This window comes from Choloepus didactylus, chromosome 3 (assembly GCF_015220235.1).
Source record: "Choloepus didactylus isolate mChoDid1 chromosome 3, mChoDid1.pri, whole genome shotgun sequence".
Lineage (NCBI taxonomy): Eukaryota > Metazoa > Chordata > Mammalia > Pilosa > Megalonychidae > Choloepus > Choloepus didactylus.
This window is the reverse complement of record NC_051309.1, coordinates 154,567,014-154,588,363: the sequence shown is the minus strand read 5'-3', so window position 1 is coordinate 154,588,363 and position 21,350 is coordinate 154,567,014. Positions and strand designations below refer to the sequence as shown.

The 21,350-nt window shown below is 36.3% G+C and overlaps 1 pseudogene; it reads left to right on the top strand.

Annotated features, from left to right (window-relative positions):
* LOC119530494 overlaps window positions 1-20,734 on the top strand; it is an 80,414-nt pseudogene extending 59,680 nt beyond the window's left edge.
* The last annotated feature ends 616 nt before the right edge of the window (window positions 20,735-21,350 follow it).

The window sequence follows — 21,350 nt, the reverse complement described above, 5'->3', positions numbered from 1 at the left end:
CTTTTGATTTTTTTGCAACCATTGGAAAATCTAAAAATCATCTTTATCTCTGGCTAAAAAAAAAAAAAAAAAAAAAAACAGGCTGTGGATATTTGCCCAGTGGAAGTAGTTTGCTAAGCCCTGGTCTAGATCATTGATTTATGATTTGTGGCTCATAAACTGCTTTGGTTGGGAGAAGAAAGTTTTGCACAGAATTATTACAGGGAATCTGTAAATTAAATGTTGTCTCTAGACATGTTAACCATTTTTCAAAATTTGTACATATATAATTGAAATTTGTAAAATGAAAAATCACAGTACCTTTAAGGATATTTAATAAGGCAGAAAAAGATTTGTCAAGGAGATTTTAATCTATCTATTCCTAAAAAATTGTTTTACTTTTGCTTTGTGTTTGGCCACTGAGGGTTTAGTAGTTTAAAACTTTATAACAAAATTAGGTGCAATCAGAACTATAAGGATTGGATTGAAGGAAGGAAGGAAAGGAGGGAGGGAAGAGTGAAGGAAAGGAGAGAAGAGTTGAACAAAGTCAGACAAAACAGGGCAAAAGGAACATGATCTTACTGGGAAAAGGGTACCAAATAATTAAAAGAGAGGGAGAGAAGAGACAGACATTGCTTTTTCAGTAAAGCTTTCATATGTTTGGAGTGTGATTCCTAATCTTCATGACAGATTAAATCATCAACAGTAAAGAGACTAATTAGTGCAGTCATAATTTGAACAGTATCTTTAATTTCATAAATACATTTTCTTAAACTTAGATCATTCCTTCACTTACATGCAAAATCTTCAAGGATGTTGGGAGTGCCAGCCTCTGTGTCCAATGCAAATGTCTAATTTTGGAGATTAAAAAAGAAACCAACAACCTGACTTTCTATTCAAAACAGACATGGGGTGCGAGAAAGGTAACATAATTATGTTGTTAATGTGATAATAATAAAATTAATAATCAGTGTTATTAGTAGGAGTGAGAACTAACATTTATAGAAGTCCCTTATGGCAGCTTATAGAATGGATGCAGTTAATTTGGCAAGTTGGCAGAGAAAAGAGAACGTTTTTGGGTACTTGATAATAAACAAAAAAATTTTTAATGCAATTTAGTATCTACAGCTTTATCAAGCAATTCATGAACTGAGCACCATCCCATTCAGAAAGCAGAAGGGAGCTCTGCTGAGGGGGTTGAAAGTGAAAGCTCATATAGGGCAAATGCGGAAGCAAGTGAGCAAATGTTCTGGACGTCTGATATTAAGTTTCCGTTTTGTTTGGGGGGGGTCTTACAAAATGGGGATCAGCTACAAATAGGTTAATTAGTATGCTATGCTTATCCATTCTGATAAGCTGTCTTTACTGGATGAAAAATAGTTTTATCACCAGGTGTTGCACATTAGCAGCCCTATAGGATGTGTTCTATTTTCTCAGAAAACCCCTGCAGGCAATTGTTTTTGTTTTCTGGAGAAGCCCTTCTTGGAAAGGGGCCTTCTCCCAGCAACACTCAAGGTAGAGAGCCATTTTAATTTGACTTAAAATTGGTGAAATAGAAAACCTGATATTTAGAAAGAAAGGTCTTTTGCAACACTCCTTTCAACCATTAATGTTAGCATATCTATAATAGAAGGAGGCTATCTCAAATTATGCTATTAATAGTTTTTGAAAATAGATCAATACTTTGGGAATATCATTTGTTATTAGATGTCTGCGTCTATGACATTTTGATCCTTATTTTCCAGAAATCTAATTACAAATGTATTTGATATGGCCACTGCAATTTATTATGTTACTAAATTGTTAGCCAAGAAAACTGAAATCAAGCCTTGACTAAATGCTCTAAAATTTAAATATGTACCTGTAGCATAGTAGCATAATAAACACTTGCTTGGTCTTTGTCCACATTCCCTGATGAGGTAACCTCTGAATCTTTGGAATTTGTTGCCAAAAGCCACAGGTTTGCTGCCTAATGTGCCCTGCAATCAATATGGTGACACCAGTACTTCAGAAAGAGAAAGGACTTTATTTCATGACCACCAAGAAAGAAGACAGAAGTAAAAAAATCTCAAATCTGTGTCATCAAGTCTTAAGAGTTTAGGATTTTTATGGATTCAAACAAGAGTTAGAGATGTTAACACTGCAATAAGAAATAACAAAGCTAAAATAGTCATTACAATAACAAATATAAACAACTATAGTATCATATAAATGAGTGGAAAGTAGCCATTACATTGACAAGTATAAACAACTGTAGTACCATCTAAGGGAGGGGAAAGTAATCATTACATTAGCAAGTAAAAACAACTATGATATCATGTAAAGGAGTAGACCTAAGCTAAAGTTACTGTTATAATTTACAAATATAAACACTGTAGTAAGCTGTTACAAACCCCCCTTATTTTTGTTCATTCCTCAATCTTGAGGGATTTTTGAATAAGGACTGCTCTGGCTTCTTCATGCTGAATAGGGGAGATATTGTTAGAGGATAGAGGAATGAAGCGTTTTTGCCTACAGTTGAAGATTTTCATGAGTTCCTGGTTGTCATTCTTGTAGAGGCTGGTACCCATGGGTTTCAGGGCTTACCTGGCATAGGAAAAATCCAGTCTTTAAGTCTCTGAGAAACAAACTTAATGAGTAAGCTGAAAATTTTAAGGTTAAAAAAAAGGAGTAGAATGATCATGACTTGAGAACATACTAGTGAATGTAATAGTCACTTTGCGGAAATAGCTTTTCATAGATTCCCAGATAGATATGGCCATGTGGCTTATTTATGGTGCCTAAATGTCCCTAGGGTTTTCAGGAACATTGTTGCCTGCATACTATGACAGTTTGCAATATTTGGGTAAGAGTAATATTCAGTATATAAGAGTAACCTCCAGAATGACCATCTGACTATGAAATCTCTTAGCCATAGAAAACTTACTGTTATATTTCTTTTCCCCCTTTGATCAAGATCTTTCTCTGAAAGCATTGCTGATCAACATTTAGTATCAATCCCTCAGCACCAAGGTGCTCATCCCTGGGAGTCATGTCCCTTGTATGGAGGAAGGTAGTGAGTTTATTTGCAGTGTGACTTAGAGTGACCACATCTGAGCAACAAGGAGGTTTTCAGGGGGTGACTCTTAGGCATCAATTATAATTAGGCTTAGTTTTGTTATTACAGAAAAAAAGTTTCATAGGTGCAAGCCTCAAGACTGATGGCTTAGCTTATTAGCATATTTCCTTCTGTTAAGCAGGGCTCATATATTCCAGAGTTTATTTTCATAGGTAACCCTGTTATAAGTTCAAATGGGGATAATTTATGTTTTCTAAAAGGAATGGATCTTAGATTTAGACTGTTCAAATTCTTTGATTACAATTTCAGTAAATTGAGAGTTCCTATTGCTTGAAAGAATAGCAGGAATTTTCCAGGTAGGGATGCTTTCAGTTCCATGCTTTCCTTCCCCAGCCCCTCAAGAGACCTTATACTTTTCTTTTTTTTTTTTTTCATTTCATGCCCAAAACATTCTGAAAAGGATCAGGTTATTTATTACATTAACCTGTAGAGAATACCAGATCTCATTCCTTATTCTAGATTTCATGTTAAATAAACTGTTAGATTGTCTAAATAAACTGGCCAGGCAGGTTAAATCAGATAGTGTTCCATAGAAAGTTTAATTTTTTGGACAAAATAAATCTCTCCTCTTTTGCTCACATAGAAATTAAAGTCCAAAAATGCAGACAGTATCACCCTTTACCCTTTAATCTGATTCACCTTAGACCAAACCAGATCAGGCCAATTCATATCCTAATTGAAGTCTGATGCCTTCTTCTGCTTCTTTGAGAGTTGCTTTATGGTGCAGTGCTGCTCCTGAAGTACCTCCAGAGCTGGAGAGCTCCAACTCTGAGTCCCAAGTGTCATACAGACACCCAAAGTTTAAGGGAGGCCATCAGGTTATCCACAAAGAGCAAAGCATCTCAGAATTTAGAAATAACAGCTAAAGCCCAGGAACAAATGTGACTGCTGCAAGAGCTTACAGTCTAGGCCCTACTTCCCTTATGAGCATTTTCCAAAGGAAGCCATGCCCAGAAATACAAACATTCAACAATTAACTTATATAGCGGTCATCAACCACAGACCATAGCAGAAAGTTTTTCCTGTCTTGCTTTTACACTTTTACTAAGGTTATGTTAACAGGTAGAACATAATTTATATACTTGCTTTGCTTCTCTTTTGAAGTCCCTTTTTGTTGAAGATGAAGTTCTGAACTGTAGCCGATCTCGGGCATGTTCAGAGAAACATCAGAGTAAAACAATGCAACTGACAAGGAAATTTGGTTGTTTTTTGTGGCATATAACTTTTTTTTAAGATAACTAAAACCATGACTAACAACACTATAACCATTGTCTAATATCATGCAGATCAGTGTCGGCATAACCTGGACAGTGAGAACATTGTCAAGTCTTTAGGAATTTTATACAATCTCTAAATATTTATATAAATCACATTTCACCCATTAGTATTCAACCAACAGGTTGGAAAATCCCTTTGTTATAATATTTCCCATGCAGCTCATAACACAGCAAATGAACCAAACTATTTCTAGAACCTCTCTTTTTACAAGGTGAACGAACAAATCCTTTGCAACACTATGAAATAAAAAGATATCCTTTGATTTGGGGAGAACATACCCAAGTAGAATAAAATTGTATGCTTGTATTATACTTAATAATGATAGTTCAGAAGACATAGCTATTTTTAGGGAATGGCTTCCAGAAATAATTGCTTTCTTCAGTTTACCATTTTGTCAGTATTACAGTGACAAATACTATGAATAATTTCTGAAACAGCTTTCTGGAGGCAAGTATAGATGGCTGGTTTAAAGTCATCACTTAATTTCAGGCTTATAAAAGCGGCCAGTGTTTTCCATTCTTTAAAAATATTTCCAATAAATTTGTTTCATTCAAAAGTTATCCTAGAAACAGGAATACAGGAATATGACTACCCTTTGTTGCTGCATTTTTTATATTTTATATTTTTTATATTTGCCTAGTGGTTACCAATGTTTTCCTCCATCTTTGCCTGAGAATGACCAGGAATTTTAATTGTAGCCAAAATTCAAATCCAGCAATTTCTTAATGCAAGAAATGTTTGTATTGTTTTTCCAATGGTGGTTAAAAAATCTCTTTGTTTTCATAATATGCTAAAATTATGATCAGCCTCAAAAATATAGCGACTGTCAAGCTCTGAAAAATATACAGTTGCTTAATTTGTCTCAAGCATAATCCAGCTTTCCATTGTTTCCAAGGACGTTTTCTGAAACCTTTGAACCTTTGAAATCTGACAATTGTATTTTATTCAATTACTCCATTCCAATGCTGTAGATGTTTTAATAATGATTTATCTACTACAGCTACCACTGTATTGGTATTTGAAAAAATACCATTTTTAAATTGGGGAATTCCTTCAGAACAAACATGGCTTATTCTATAGCATTTCCTCTATGCCTATCATTCCTAACCTCCAGACCCAGTAGACAGAATTCTAAACCAAACCCACACCTTCTCCATCTTTCTGCACCCAACCCTTCCCCCATAGCTGCCCCAACTGGTTCAATCAAATTAAGCCAAGGTTTAAGAGGCCCTGGGAGCAGGGATGGGTGAGAATGAGGCCTGGTCTGTTGAACTTGGTCTTAAAGTTTCCAAAAGAATGCTGTGGGATTTAAGACAGATAAGGTGGTCCTAGCATCAATAAGAGTTCATACTCCTGTATTTTAATTGTTTCCAATTATCAGACCTATTTCATCTAAAGATGTGACCTGACTAATTATTAGAAATATCTTCCCCATTTCCTGAGGCAGCCCTAGCAGCTACATTGAAAGGCACTTTACTTTCTCACAGGCAAAGACCTTTGGGGGGCTGGGGGGAGCTTACTGCTGCTTCAGGAAATCCCGGGCAGTTCCTTTCCAATGTCCATGTTGTTTGCAGAAATTTCAAGTACTAATGTCCTGAACTCTGGGGCCTAGACAGTTTATTTGGGCTTATTTGGCTCAGGAGAATTTCTTTTTCTCAGTTTTTTTTTTTTCCCAAATAGTTTTGTCTATTCAGATTTTGCATGACCTTTACCAGTAGTCCTGTAAATTAGTCAGTAAAGATGTGAGTATCTGGGCTCACAAGTCTGAGCTAGGCCAATGCAGGACACAGAGGGGAAGGAAAGGAGGAGTTCAAACAGCACTAGAAGCTCAGCTTCCCTAAGTTCTGGGACTCCAGAGTGCTAATTTATGCATATATATATATACATATATATATATGTGTGTGTGTGTATATATATATATATATACTTTATATGGTTTAAACAATTTGAATAGAGCTCTCCTAGTAATTTTTATTTGTTAATTTGGCATTGCCATCTGGAGGTAGGAAAATAGACATCAAACAGACACAAGTATAAATCAGACAAAAAAAACACAGAAGCACAGAAATTAAAAAAAAAAACTCACTAGTTTAAATGATAATTTTGCAAATTTTCATTCTAATACAAAGATATAAAAGATTGCATATATGGGATTTTTTTCTCATTTCACCTCCTTTTTACAATATAAATCTATTGTAGGATAGTATTATAATTTGAAGTTCATTTTCAGGCCAGTGGTCCCCAGATTCTAATTTATATTGGGGTCACACTGTGTTATAAAAGAATATCATCTTTTTCTTTTTTATTGCACTAAACATAGACCAATTATCTAGAATACATTTTAAAGGACTGTAATCTGATGTATCATTAACATTTCTTATAATTATCTAAAACCAACCATTAATTTTATAATATTAACAAGTATCTCATTACAAACACACTACTAGTACTTTACAGAGATTCAAATGATCCAATAAATCAGAAATAAACCAGAAATGGAGTGGTCAGAGTAAGTGTGATCATTCTGGGAGGCAGACGTTAGTCTGTAAACTTGGTTCAGGGGACTTGAACCATGTCTCTCTCTCTCTTTCCCCAACCAGCTTCTGCCTTGTTGACCTACTCACCCAGTCCTGAAGTTAGGTCCAGACACCATTTCTCCCTCTGAAGCCTGGTCACGCACTGAAGGCTCTAGGGCTCTGGGAGGGTGAAGGGAACCCAATTGTCAATACTTCAGACTAAGGAGGTCTGGGTAGCCACACAGTCTCAGTTCCCCACCCTGTTAGGGTCCCAATGTCCCAGGGCAGTGGCTTCCTAAGGACACCTTGTTCCCACCAGAGTCACCAGAATTTGTTGCCCAAAACTGCAGTTTGGCTGCCTGAGACTCACTGCAATCAATATAGTGACACCAGTGCTTTAGAGAGAAAAGGATTTATTTCATGACCAACAAGAAAGGAGACAGGAGTAAAAAAAAAAACCTCAAAACTATCTCTGCAAGTCTAAAAAGTTTAAGATTTTTATGGATTCAAACAAAGGCAGTGGAGTGATTATCATTGCAATAACAAGTTAACTCAGCTAAAATAGCCAGTATAATAACAAGTATAAACATACTATCATTTAAAGGAGTGGAACTAAACTAAGGTAACCATCACAATAATAGGTATAAACACTGTAGTTAGTGGTTACAGAATTTTCCTATTATAGAAGTGCTTTTTATTATTAATGGTGGGCCAAGGACTATACCTGATAGTTAATATGCTAATGAGATCACAGGGTAGGGTAACATCTGCAGTCTTAGGGTGGAGGTTGTGGCTTTAAGCCAGGTCATGTCACTCGACATCCTCAACTTCTGGGAAGGGAGGAGGTTCTGGAGATTAGTTTATCCACCTGGGCATTGATTCCACCAGTCCTGCCTACATAACAAAACCCCATGAAAACTCGGGAGACCAGAAGCTCTGTGAGCTTCCACAATTGATGATGTCATCCCTCTGCCGGGAGGATGATGCATTCTGACTCCACATGGAAAGGAGGTGGAAGCCTGCATTTGAGATCCTCCCATACTTCACCCTATGCATCTCTTCTTTTGACTTCCTTGTTGTATCCCTTTACTATGATAAAACCATAACCATAAGTATGGTGCTTTCAGTGAGTTCTGTGAGCTGTTCTAACAAATTATTGATGCTGAGGGTTTGGTGAAAACCCCCAAATTTGTAACCAGTTGGTCAAATGTGCAGGTGGCCTGGGTCTGGTGTCTGAAGATCAGTCTCATAGAGGATTGTCCTTAACCTGCAGAGTCTGGCCTCTCTCCACATAGAGCCAAAGTTGAAAGTTGAATTGAACTGAGTTATTGCAGTCTTTGCAGTTGGTGTCAGAAGCTGTGGGAAGTTGTTGTATTTCCAAATTTTATAGTACCAAAATAAAATAGCACATGAATGTATCCTTTATTTATCATATATCATTTATTAAACATTATCACATAATCAGACTCTAATAACTTAATCTTAAGTAATTTTAAAAATATCTCTATAATTTAGAAAAATGAAAAGAGAGAATGAAAAAAGTAGAATGAAAAACAGAGAGAAAAGACAAAGACAAAAATGAAGAGTCAAAAAAAGAGGACGATAAGGAGGTAGAGGAAGGAAAGAAAGAGAATTGGATGTTTTGGCCATGACAATACAGATAGAAAGCATTGCTTTTTTACCCTTTCAAGGCAGTATTTCTGTGAAAGAGGCATGACAAATGTAATTATCTTTGGAGAATCGAGAGGATTTGACTACAAATAATATTTTAATATATTTAGCTCCATAAACTTAATCTTTCACCTTTTATTAAGATTCCTTTGAATTTAAAGGCTGTGGTCTGCTCAGTGGAGGAGAGGGAGACTTTCTGATTAAAGCAATTTGCCTAAGACATGATGGAGAGCTGGGTGGAATGTTGGCAGGTTATTTGTAAGTGATGCATCCAGACCCCTGGTGTGGTGCTGAAAAGTAAGCAATATGTGCTCTTTTTCACTCTAATTATTATTCTTGTTATTTTTGTGTGTGTGCTAATGAAGGTGCCAGGGATTGATTTGGGTGATGAATGTACCACTATGTAATGGTACTATAAACAATCGAAAGTACGATTTGTTTTGTATGACTGCGTGGTATGTGAATATATCTCAATAAAATGAAGATAAAAAAAAAAAAAGTAAGCAATATGGATTTCTACCCCTCTGTTTAGGATACCCTGTTTTAAATTAGCACAGGTACTGTGTATGTTTTTAATAGACCTGCTTCTTTTCCCTTTTCTGTGAGTGTGGTCTCTAATAGCAAGGAAGACAACTAGTTGTCCCATATAGTAATAGAAGTTTCAGGGGAGCAGGGAGCCACACAGCTAAAAACTCTATTTCCCAGTTTTCCTCGCTGCTAGATGTGGCCATGACTAGGTTCTGGCTGGTAGATGGTGAGCGGAAATGCCTTTGCAATTTTTGGGTTTCACCTTTCAAAAGAATAGAGCATGCTCTCCACTTGTCATTTTATCTCTCCAGTACCTCCCCTTTCCTTGAATGTCATGTGTAGTAGAATCTAAAGCAACCACACTCCTCCCGCACTCATTATTTTCATTACTTTATATTTTTTCCAAAAGCAAACATCACCTTTTAATATCATAACACATTTAGTTACTTATTATATTTATTGTTGTGTCTCCTCAGTAGGGAAAGGACAGGGGTTTTTAATTTCTGCTTTGTTTTCCCAGAACCTGAACATCACAGGCTATACAGAAACTGCTCAATAAATAATAATTGAATAAATGTATTCATATGAACAGAGCCAGGAGAGTTTGGAAATTAGAAATATATAGATATTCTTGAAGCCTCTGATAGTAATATGTAGTTATAGTTTGAGTTATCTCCAAATAACTTGTTCTAGATCTTTGCATAAACATTATTCTTTTACATGCCTACTCTGTGATTTCTCTTCCTGCATTTTTGTTTGTTTGTTTGTGTGTGTTTAGGTTTCAATGTGGCATAAAGGAAAAGGAAAAACAGCATCATAAATCAGTTACAGAATTTTTTTTTCTTTTAATCAAGACCCGCAGGAGAATGAAAACTGAGATCTGTGCACAAATAAAGCATAATGGATTTCATTGCTGTTATTTTTCTTTTCTTCTAGACAGAGATACAAAATTACATTCATTCTGGCTTTGGAAATTAAGAACAAGAACTTTAAACTCTTTAATAAACACATCAAATTCTGTATTTGCTTCAGTGCATTTTTTGACTAGTTTAGAGGTCTGAGTTTGGACATAGAAGGAAAAGAAACAGAAAAAAAAATTAAATAAATAAAGGAAAGAGAAATGAGTAGAAGATTGAAAGGAGGGGCTGTGTCCCAACGACTTTATTGCAATAATCTTGGACAGGTGTGGTGATAGTCGGAACCGGGAGGTAGAAGTGGATGATGTGGAAGTGGTTGGGTTTTTAATTCCAATCAAATTATCTTCCTTTCTGTCAGGATCCTGTCTTACCCAAGCCCTCAAGAGGAACCAATAATAATTCTTCATATGCATACATTTTTCATTTTTAAATGCCTAGAAAATTTTCATGCGTACAAATGATGCACATCAAAATCTGTGCAGTCTACAGACCCAATGAAAAACAAAAAAGTGGAACTAAGTTTTCCACAGGGTGTCCCTTTATTGGTATCTTGGAACAGACACATGCAAAACCAAGCAAAAGGTAGACCTCAAAGGTCAACCATCCCAATTTCTTAAAGTTGAGTCTAGGTTGCTTTCTGCCTGCAAAATACCAAGTCATGTTCTTTTTATTTCCCTTATTCGACTTACTAAGAGATTTTTTCCCCTATGCAATACACAGCCAAGAACAGTGTTTATGGATGACAGAGTGAGTCTTTGGACGGTGATTTATTAATTCCATAGTTCTAAATATCCCATAAATAATAACCATGGGAACACAAAAAAATGTTTATTTTATGAGAAGTTTTGATCAAGTATTAACATTTCCCCTGAGAAGAATTTACATTTACAGTTGAATCCAATTATCCCTCTACAGGGCGCTATAAAAGGAGTAAGTGTGGTGGTGGTGGTGTGTGCAAGGGTGTGTGTATATGTATGTTCATGTTTAAACAACCACCCCTAAGAACTAAAATTACTCCCAAAGTGTTGCATTTTATACTATCTCAATAATCAGACATTACTTTGAAAAGCAATTTATCTTTAGTTACCATATTCTTTTTTTTTTTCAAATAAACCAATACAATGGACATTTGGAAGAACAGATAGGCTTAATATATTGAACCATCAACTGTGTAGATCTCTTTGTTTCTATGCTCTGTAGTGATTCTGAAAACAAACAAATAAACAGGACTGTGCAAATTCAGCAGTGAAAGACCGGTAATTTTTCTAGGTATGGCGAAGTCCTGTTTTCTCCTTGATTATATCCTGCTGATCTTGATAAATATGGCTAACATTTATTGAGCATTTAAGCACTGTCCTATGTCCTATGACACTTAAGCACTGTCCTATGTCTTAACATAAATTAGCTCATTGAATCGTCACAGTAATTGTTACTAACCCTATTTTAGATGAGAAAACTGCAGCAAGAGGAATCAAGTAACCTTCCCAAGATCACACAACTGGTGTACTGGTTTGTATATATTATGTCCCCCCAAACTCCATGTTCTTTGATGTGATCTTCTATGGGAAGACTATTAGTGTTGACTAGACTGGAATTATTTGATCGAGTGTTTCCATAAAGATGTTTCAATCAACTGTGAGTGAAATGTTCTATTGGATAATTTCCATGGAGGTGTTACCCCGCCCATTCAAGGTGGGTGTTAATTGGATCACTGGAGTGGTATAAAGGAGTTCACAGACAGAAGGACCTCAGAGCAGCTGTTAGTAACATTTTAGAGAGCAACTGAGAGTGATATTTTGAAGAGGAGCTAGAGTTAAAAGAGGAAAAATGCCCCAAGAGAAGCTGCAGCCCAAAGAGGAACATCCTGGGAGAAAGCCATTTTGAAACCAGAACTCTGGAGCAGACGCCAGCCAGTTGCCTTCCCAGCTAACAGATTTTCCGGACACCGTTGGCCATCCTCCGGTGAAGGTACCCGATTGTTGATGCCTTACCCTGGACACTTTATGGGCTTAAGACTGTAATTGTGTAACCAAATAAACCCCCTTTATAAAAGCCAATCCATTTTTGGCATTTTGCATAATGGCAGCATTAGCAAACCGGAACAACTGGCAATTGGCAGAGCAGTGTTCAAACCCTGGCAGGGTGACTCTAGGGACCCTTCATCCTCTCATCCATTATGTCACAATCCCTCTCCTCTATATTTAAAAGATTAATTGACACTATCCTCTATGATCTCATATGGATTTTGTTCAACTTTATCTTCTATTCTTTGGACACCAACCTAATCTCACCTTTCAGACTCCACAGTAGAGATCTTTCCACATTTACTCTAACAGAATGTCATTCAGCTACTGTCATTTTTTAATCATGGCAATTGTCTTCTAAAAGAACATAAAAAAAGAAGCATGTTACTGACAAGGAGTTGTAGACCTTGAAGGTATTTTATCTTTCTTTGTGTGAAACAATCTAATTTGATCTTCTGGCAACAAAATTGATAGAGCACAACCAATCTCATTTTTTTCCCAAAGGCCTATATAATGAAAACAAAAATGTAAATTATTTGATATGTGTGGATTTACATGTCAATATACTTTTCCTATTCCCTGCCCTCATAGAGGCATCTTTTTACCATTGCAGTTGCTAAGCTTTCCCCATTACATGTGATATTAACTTTCATCAGATCTATTTCTTTCTGAATTTGTGTTTCAAAATAAGATAAGAGAATAGATCCTGTTATTCTCTTGTCTTATCTATGTCAGTTGCTGTTATGAATCCATGGTGACAGGAAAAAGATAATTAAGATCACTGGGGGAAGGGACAACAAATAGGAAGGGAAGAAAAATATAGTGTGGAACATAGGAAGCTGAAAGTCAAACTTTTTTAAGAAAATAGTTTTGGTTATCAGGACTTGACTTATAGAGTACTCAAATTTTTTTCTTTGTGTGTTTCTATTCAGTTCTCATCTATATCTGGTGGCCTAGTGAAAGGAACACATATGTGTGGAGGAGGCAAAAAGACTTCCCTTTTAACACAGGCTGTATAACTCCCTAGATGTGTGATCCTAAGCAACTTACTTAAATTGGCTTCAGTTTCTTCATCTGTAAAACAGAGATAATCACACTTCTTTAAGAACTTGTTGTGAAGATTAAATGAAATTATGTATATAAAGAACCTAGAGCAGATCACAGTACATAGTATGCTAAAAGTAAATGTATATATGCAGAACATACGTAAATGATAACTCCCTTCCCATCTTCAGTCATATTCACCTAATACACATGTATAATTATCATACGTATTTGTTATGCACAGTCATGATTATCATAGCATAAAATAAAAATTTGGGCAAGTTATCTAGAGAAAAAGAACCCTTATTAGCACTGACTATATAGCCATAAACAGAGAGAAATAATATGAAGGATTAGTTCATTTCTTGTTTAATAAAGAGAGATAAAAAATAAAGCAAGCCTCACAGTGCCATACTTCAAAAGAAGAAGCTCTAATATTATTTCTGAAGAATTTCATTAAATTCTAATAATTAACAAATACAAATTAATACACATGGATATCAAATCTAATTCTAGGCAAGTTCAAGGAGACAATACCAACTCTAATAAAATTTTCACATCTTGAATTGATTTTCAATAAAATGTATTTTTAGTAAAATACAACTTTTATTTGTATTTCTTACTATTTATTCAATGATATTTCCCTTTTGTAAGAAATTGTTCAAGAAATACTGCTAGTGAATGCTAAAGTGGAGCTGAAGCTCTTTGCTTCAGATACAAGTAGTTTCACATCAATACCGATTTTATTTGCTTATTAAAAGTTCCCGTAAGCAGGCGAATATTTAATAAGTATACTACACCACAGTGAAAATTTCCCCTTTTATTTCAACCAAGATTACCACTTTTCTTCTAGAAATGAAATAAAATCTTCACAAATACCATAGGACTAACCATGTGATGTGATCATAGGCAAGTTCTTCAACAACAAATCACTCCTGTTCCTCATCTGCAAAACAAGGCTAGACTAGCTCTTTCTTCATGAGGTTTCCAAGTATGTTTTTGCCTTTATTTAACAGATATCAAGCAATTATTTATTCTGTACACAGTACTGAATTAGGATCAGAAAAGGGGATTACAAATCCTCTGAAGGAGGTACATCATCGAGGAAGATAAGCTCCATCTCACGCTCAGTCCTCTTCCCACTGGAGAATAAAGTTCTGTCTCAGAGCGCCGGGGCTCTCAGCGACCATCCATGGCCATCTCACAAATGGATGGCAGGTGCAAGTGTGGACATAACTCGCTTTCATCCATCACTACTATCAGGAAAGAAAAGCAGATCTTATCCCCCTCATAAGCATCCTTTGGTTTCTTTGGGAAACAGAGATCACAATGCCTCTGACATATTAGTATTGCTTCACGTGACTTTGACTGTAGTTTAATAATCACTCTGAGATTGCTTCATTCTCCTTTTGGAACAGCTTCCCTAGGAAACATACCAAATTCTTTTTTTGCTTTCTTTCTAATTCTGTTTCTAATGCTCTACAATAGTGCGGGTTGGAGAACAGCATTAACTTTCAGGCAGGGCTCTGATTTTTCATTCCGATTACTCAGTTGTAGTGTTTGATTACAGTTTTAATTTCACCTTCTTTATTTCTGTAGTTTATGATAAACTTGCTTTTTCTCTTTCATTCTCTAGTAGTCATGTTCTAGTTACAACCATATTTTAAATAATTGCTATTCCTGCTCTTTCACTTCTCCTGCTTTCAAAGTTGTGTTTTACAACAAAAAGGACTTGTTTTTGACTATCATCTAGTACAATTTTTTTTCAGAGCTTTAAAGAAATTATCATTATTCTACTTTTCTTACTTCCCTCTTTGAAACCCCCTAAAGTTCCTTGTAATTTCATATGGATGCAAAAATTAAGTAAAAACTGAACCATGAGCATCTGCTTTGCTGATCCTGAACACCCAGTAGGGGCTAGAAAGTGCATCACAAAAATCTCAACTTGCAGCAGTTTTCTATTTCTAAGAAGATACTGATTCTAAAATCGAATGTAGAAATATGTATATGCAGCAGAGAATACTGTATTATGAATATTTTTCTAAAACTTTGTAACTTGTCAAATAATTTACATGGAATCGGAATTTATGCAATTATAATTAAGTTAGGGACTTTCAAGGGCTGAAAACTCAGGCGACCAATTAATGTCATGGAGATCTGCTTGGGACTTCTTAATGTAAACAAATAGAGAAAAAAATGTTTTTATAAATTTGATGATGTCCATTATGTTCCATTGCATTTCCACATTTTCCTCTGTTAAAATATCCATGTTTTATCATTGTCTTTGTTTCATTAAATATTTATATATATATATATGTTTTTTTCTACCAAAGTTCTATGGCTTTCACTGCTTACCTTCCCTCATTGGTACTTAAGGTCCAGTTCTTCCGTATATCCCATCCTGTTACCAACCAACTTCAAGATCTTAAGGATCTGCTGGGTTCTCAAATGGCACAAATCTTACAACAACAGTTCATATTCGACACACAACCATAAAAGTAAGAACCATACAAACATTCTATGCTTTATTGTGCACAAGTCTTGTCCAAGATACCATGTTGGCAATACATAGAGTTACTTGTCATTAGTAATCAATGGCGTATTAACCAGTCTACAAAAGGTAATATTGACCTATTTGAAGGAAAATAAAACAACAAACTTTCATTCTCCTGACTGTTCAAATGCATAATATTTTAGGCCAGAGATGAGGAAACCCATAAGTCAGACCTTATCACTGGTGGTAGCCATTGAAACACACTGCTGTGAGGAGCATTGATGGCTGGCAGCCCTAGCTTTCACTCCTCTGGATCTACGTCTTTATTCCTGCTGAGGCCATGCCTACCCCAGGCTGCACAGTGTGGGTTTTAATGCAGGTCCAATCCTGGAAAACGGGGTCTCATCTAACAATCATCTTTGGTTCAAGAATGTCCCTTTGGCCTTTCAAAACTTTCTTAAAATATTACCTTAGTCTGAGACTCTTCCTACCCGATCCTCCTTCCTTCCTTCTCTCTTTCCACAGGTGTCAGACCCTGCACTACAGACTGCAGGCTCTCCCTTCCCTCTGCCTCCCTCCCCTTTACACTTCACAGACATCCCTGTCTTGGTGTTTGCTTCTCAGAGAACCTCAACTGACACAGGTCATATTGGGCATGGCCTGAGAAATAGGTGGTACAATGGGATTTGAGGACTCGCTTGTCAAGGAACACCCCATCATTAGTGGTATTTAGGCCATTGTCAGTCCCTGGTATAAGGTGGTGGCCAAGTTACTGAAGGTTTCATTGGCAGCAACCTTGGAAAAACACCCCAGCCACGGGAAATGCTCTTGCATACATAGTTTTTTTCAGTCATTTGAAAGGTATGTGGTGAACAATGCCTATAAGGACTGTGGAGTTATTGCTGATTATTACTAAGTTGTGTCAATATGCTACCAAGGAAGAGAGAGAAACAAAGGCTACTCATAATCATCAGAGACAGAGGATATCTTTGGTAGCTTACAAAGAGGACCTTCCTTTTTTCTCCTCACTGTATTTTCCTAATTGACAGAAATTCATTAATTTGCTATATTTAATACATTTTAAAGATATTTTATTTTGGAAAAGGAAAAATTAATATGGTAATTGATTCATCTTCTCACTGGTCTAATAAGTGTTTCAGGGTGATCTTTTTAATGTGATTTGCAGTGCAATTAGAGTGACATCTACTTGATTCAATCCCTTTGCTTGATATATATTTTTAATTCATTGCAGACCATTGGCCTGTCTAAAGGAATCCTAGTGGAAAAAGAGAACTCCCATAGAACTCTTGAGGCTTCCTTGGCCAACCCCAAAAATAGAGAGTATGACCTTCTTTCCTTGCTTCCTTGCTTCTTTCCTTCATTTCTTTATTCTTTATTTCTACTGACTTGTAAAAAGAATTGCAGGCAGCTGTAACCTATAACTGGTAAAGACAGACAGTCTGTCCTGAAACGTCCATCTGTTGGAAATTCTGTTCACAGAACAATAGTCTTGGGAATTAATTAAGCCTTAATGATAAATTTGAAGGGACGTCTGCCTCCCAATCCTCTTGCCTTTCTAGGCTTCTTGTGAGTGCTTCAGGGTAGTCAACAGTGACACAAGAGCTAAATCTAGTTCTCTACACTGGATTCAGGGTGGATATGCCGGACTAAGCACTATGAAAAAAGAAATGTAAAATGTGATACCCTCTCCAAAGGAGAAAAAAATAAAACCAACGATAACAACAAAAACAACAAAAACTAAGACTGATGTTGGGACAGATGTTGCTAGAAAAAAAGGGGCCATCAATCCAGTGGAGTGAAAGATTATGAATGAAAGGTGGGACTTCTGAAAAGGTATAGTGTGTTGAAAGGAGCAAGGCACAGGCCTGGCTGGAGAAATAGTTTAATGTTTTCGAATTGCTAGAGATAACACTGAATAGGACTAGTTGGATAAGAATTAAATTTATTTTATGGGCAACAAGGAACCACAGTGAGTTAGTTTTTCATGTTGTGATAACACTTAATGAGAGGGTTTTAGAGATTAGTCTGAAAGGATTGGAGATAGGAAAAGGTCTGAAGTTATTGTCATAATCCCAGATGGAGGGAATGAGCATCTGAGGTTGGTTGGAAAAAAGTACTATTGCAGATAAAGAGACAGATGAAAGGGAGAGCATAAAATAAAAATTGTCAGGGTTTTTTTTTTTTTTTTTTTTCTTTTTTTTGAAGGTTGCTTCTTCCTTTTGACCTCTTACCCTATAGTCCTCAGATCATCTGCCCTCCCCTGTCAGGTTTTCTCCACACAGAAAGAAAGAAATCTGTTCCATATATTCTTTTTTATTATGCATTCTCAGCTTGAATTAGTTTGAAATCAGAGAAGGAAAAGATGAAAGGGAGATATTGAAGTTCAGACTTCTCTTAAAACACAGAGCAAATGCATTCTTTGCAATTTGATTATAAAATAGCATTCCAGATTTTAAACTTGGCTTATTATTTTTTTGCATTAAAAATTGGTTCTGTTCTCCATGATTTTGGAAGTCATGATACAGAAACTGGTAGCTCAAATTGAAAACAGTGCATCTTTTATTTTAGTAAGAAATTTGGAATATCAAGTTTCTGCCAAAACATTGTATAATGACTTCAATATTTCTGCATAAATCCCAGAGAGTTAAAAGAGTCATGCTTTAATACTGATCATTAGTTAAACTGTTGTACAGATTTTTAGGATCAATCAAACTATGAAATAGAAACCTAACATTTTCATTCTCGAAATCTCTGAGAGGCAAAGTTAAGTTAAACCTGAGACCATCAAGGGACCAAAATATAGTTGCTGGTGCACTTTATCACTGATACACCATTGTGCCAGTTTGGATATCTTATGTCCCCCAGAACACCGTGTTCTTTGATGCAGTCTTGTGGTGGCAGACATATTAGTGTTGGTTAGATTGGAATCCTTTGAGTGAGTGTTTCCATGGAGATGTGACTCAGTCAACTGTGGGCAAGACCTCTGATTGGATAATTTCCATGGAGGTGTTACCCTACCCACTCAGGGTGGGTCTTAAGTGAATTACTGGAGTTGTATAAAAGACTTCACAGACAGAAGGAGCTCAGAGCAACTGAGAGTGACATTTTGAAGAGGAACTGCAGCTAAGAGAGGACAAAATGCCCCAAGAGCAACATTTTAGAGAACACCATTTTGAAACACAACCTGGGAGCAAGTGGATGCCAGCCACGTGCCTTCTCAGCTAACAGAGGTTTTCCAGATGTCAGTGGCCTGTCTCCAGTGAAGATGCCTTACCTTGGACACTTTATGGCCTTAAGATTGTAACTTTGTAACCAAATAAACCCCCTTTATAAAAGCCAATCCATTTCTCGTATTTTGCATAGAAGCAGCATCAGCTAACTGGAACAACCACAAAGGCAGATGGACCACAGTTTCCTCCTGCAAGTTTATCTCAACACCATATGGCTTTCACTAATTCCATAGACCTGAAAGCTTGCCATTACTCTACAAATTAATGCCTAACCCAATTTAGACAAGCAAAAATGATTCCAAAGCACTCAACAAAAGCAAAATTATTAAGTCACACTAAGATGATAAGGAAGATTAAACAAATGGAGAAAATACCCAGATCCTCTGTTTTAATACAGAGACTAGAAATCAGACAAGTAGCCCATCTGAGGATCACACAAAATCAGGATAAAGGATTTGCCTACAAAGTCCAGCCACCATAAATGTTTCACATCACTCTTATGCCTCCGAATTGCCCCAGAGAATGAAAATACATCTTGCAAAAGTTTATATTCTTCTCTAAAATTACATCTGCATCAAGACTGTAATCACTTAAATGACACCAGTCTCCATTTGAAATATTGGCAGGGTCTCTCAGCAGCAATTTAATGCAAGGCCCAGAACTGATGAATCACTTCGGCTCACAACTCATTTGCCTAGTGTTTCTCAACCTTTGCACTATTGACATTTTGGAACAGATAACTTTTTTTATTTTTTTATTGTGAGGGGCTCTCCTGTGCATTGCTGGTTGATGCCAGTAGCACTCCCCCTAGTTGTGACAATCAACATTATTTCCAGAAATTGCCAGCTGTTCCCTTGGGGCTAAAATTGTCATTGGTTGAGAACTGCATTAGACAAATTGGCTACATGATCTGACCTAACTGTATAAGCCCAGGAAGTACAATTTTACTGTGTGTCTGCAAGGCAGAGTAGTGGAGATATTTGGTGACTATCCCAAGAGCTACTTCAATAGAGCATTCTTAATTTTCATGCTTATTGCTGTCCAACTTTTTTCTTTTTAATGCTCAGGCATCAACCCCAGAGCTTCTAATTCTCTAGAATCTGAGCAGGATCCAGATACCTGCTTTTCTAACAGCCCTGCAGATGATTTCATCTGATACAGGCACAGGACCTCACTCTGACATGGCCCTTAGAGGCCCTGGTTAAAAATTGGCAACTGCTTTTCAAAGAAAAGGAAATAGAGGTTGATATCAGACTCCACTGTATAGCCTTTAGAAGATTGTTATCTATAAAGAATTATATTTTTATTTATTATATTTAGTCATCAAGAAAATATTTATTTAACATTCATTTCACATATATACTAGGCTGGAGACACAGCAGTCAGCAAAATGCACAAGTATCTCCAACGTCATTGATTTTATGAGTAAGTTCAATAATTCTCAACAATTTTTTTTCTTTTTCTTTTTCCTTCCCTCTTTTCTTCTCTCCCTCCCTCCCTCCCTTCCTTCCTTCTTATCATTTATTTTGTATTTTTCCTGATTTCATAAAGTTCTATATAAAAGACTCTTCAAAGATTAGTCCATGTGGGTACCACATAGAACCTGAACAAGTAACTGAATTTGAGCAACTGTGATTTCCTTTCTAAATTATTTTATATATTTGTGCATTACTTAAAAATTTCCATTCTTATTGTTGCTTTCCCTTTTCTTGAAAGATCAAGCTCATCTGGAGAGCTGAGGGTGAAGCTACTACAAGTGTGGACATTTCTTCCGATATTCTAGATGGTAAAGGGCACCACACAAACCAACTTCAACAGAGGATACTGTTACAGAGAGGGCAGTTCTGTGGTGTTCTTGGTCACATTTATGGAGTGTCTGAAGGGCAGTGGAGATCGCTGCCAGGCCCAGTATGACCTCCATATAGACAAGTGAACTGCCGTTAACTTGAAATGAAGTGTTGAAGTGAACTCCACAGAGCATTTTACAAGAGTTCTGACTTGGGTGGGATAAATCTCAGTGCACTTCTTTTCTGTTTTTCAGTATCATTGGATTAAAGATTTTCTGCTTCTTGTTAAGTTTATTTCATTTCCCTTTACTAACGACTTCATACTCAAAGCACTGAGAATTTTAAGTGGAGTATATTGAAGTAGACTTCAGGTTTTTTGTTTTTTCTTTTTACATAATTCTGTATGCAATTTTAAAAATTCTTTCTTAACCCTACTGAGTGTATTGCAACTAAATTAAATGACTTAAATGAACCACCCAGCTCCTGCAGAAGTCACATACAAGAACATGAGATTTCAACAAAAGCAACATGGAGCTTTTAACAGCAAGCAACTGTTGGATACTTCTTTTCAAAGAAGTATCATCCTACATAGTAACATGTCGACTTGGTGAATTAATGAAGCTTCCAAAAGAGTATTGAAAAGCAGTTTACCGGGCCACAAGCTCAATAAAATTACAACCTCTGTGTTTGGGTTATGATCATCCTATTTGGACACTTAGCAAAGGTTTTAGCTGTTAAGCATT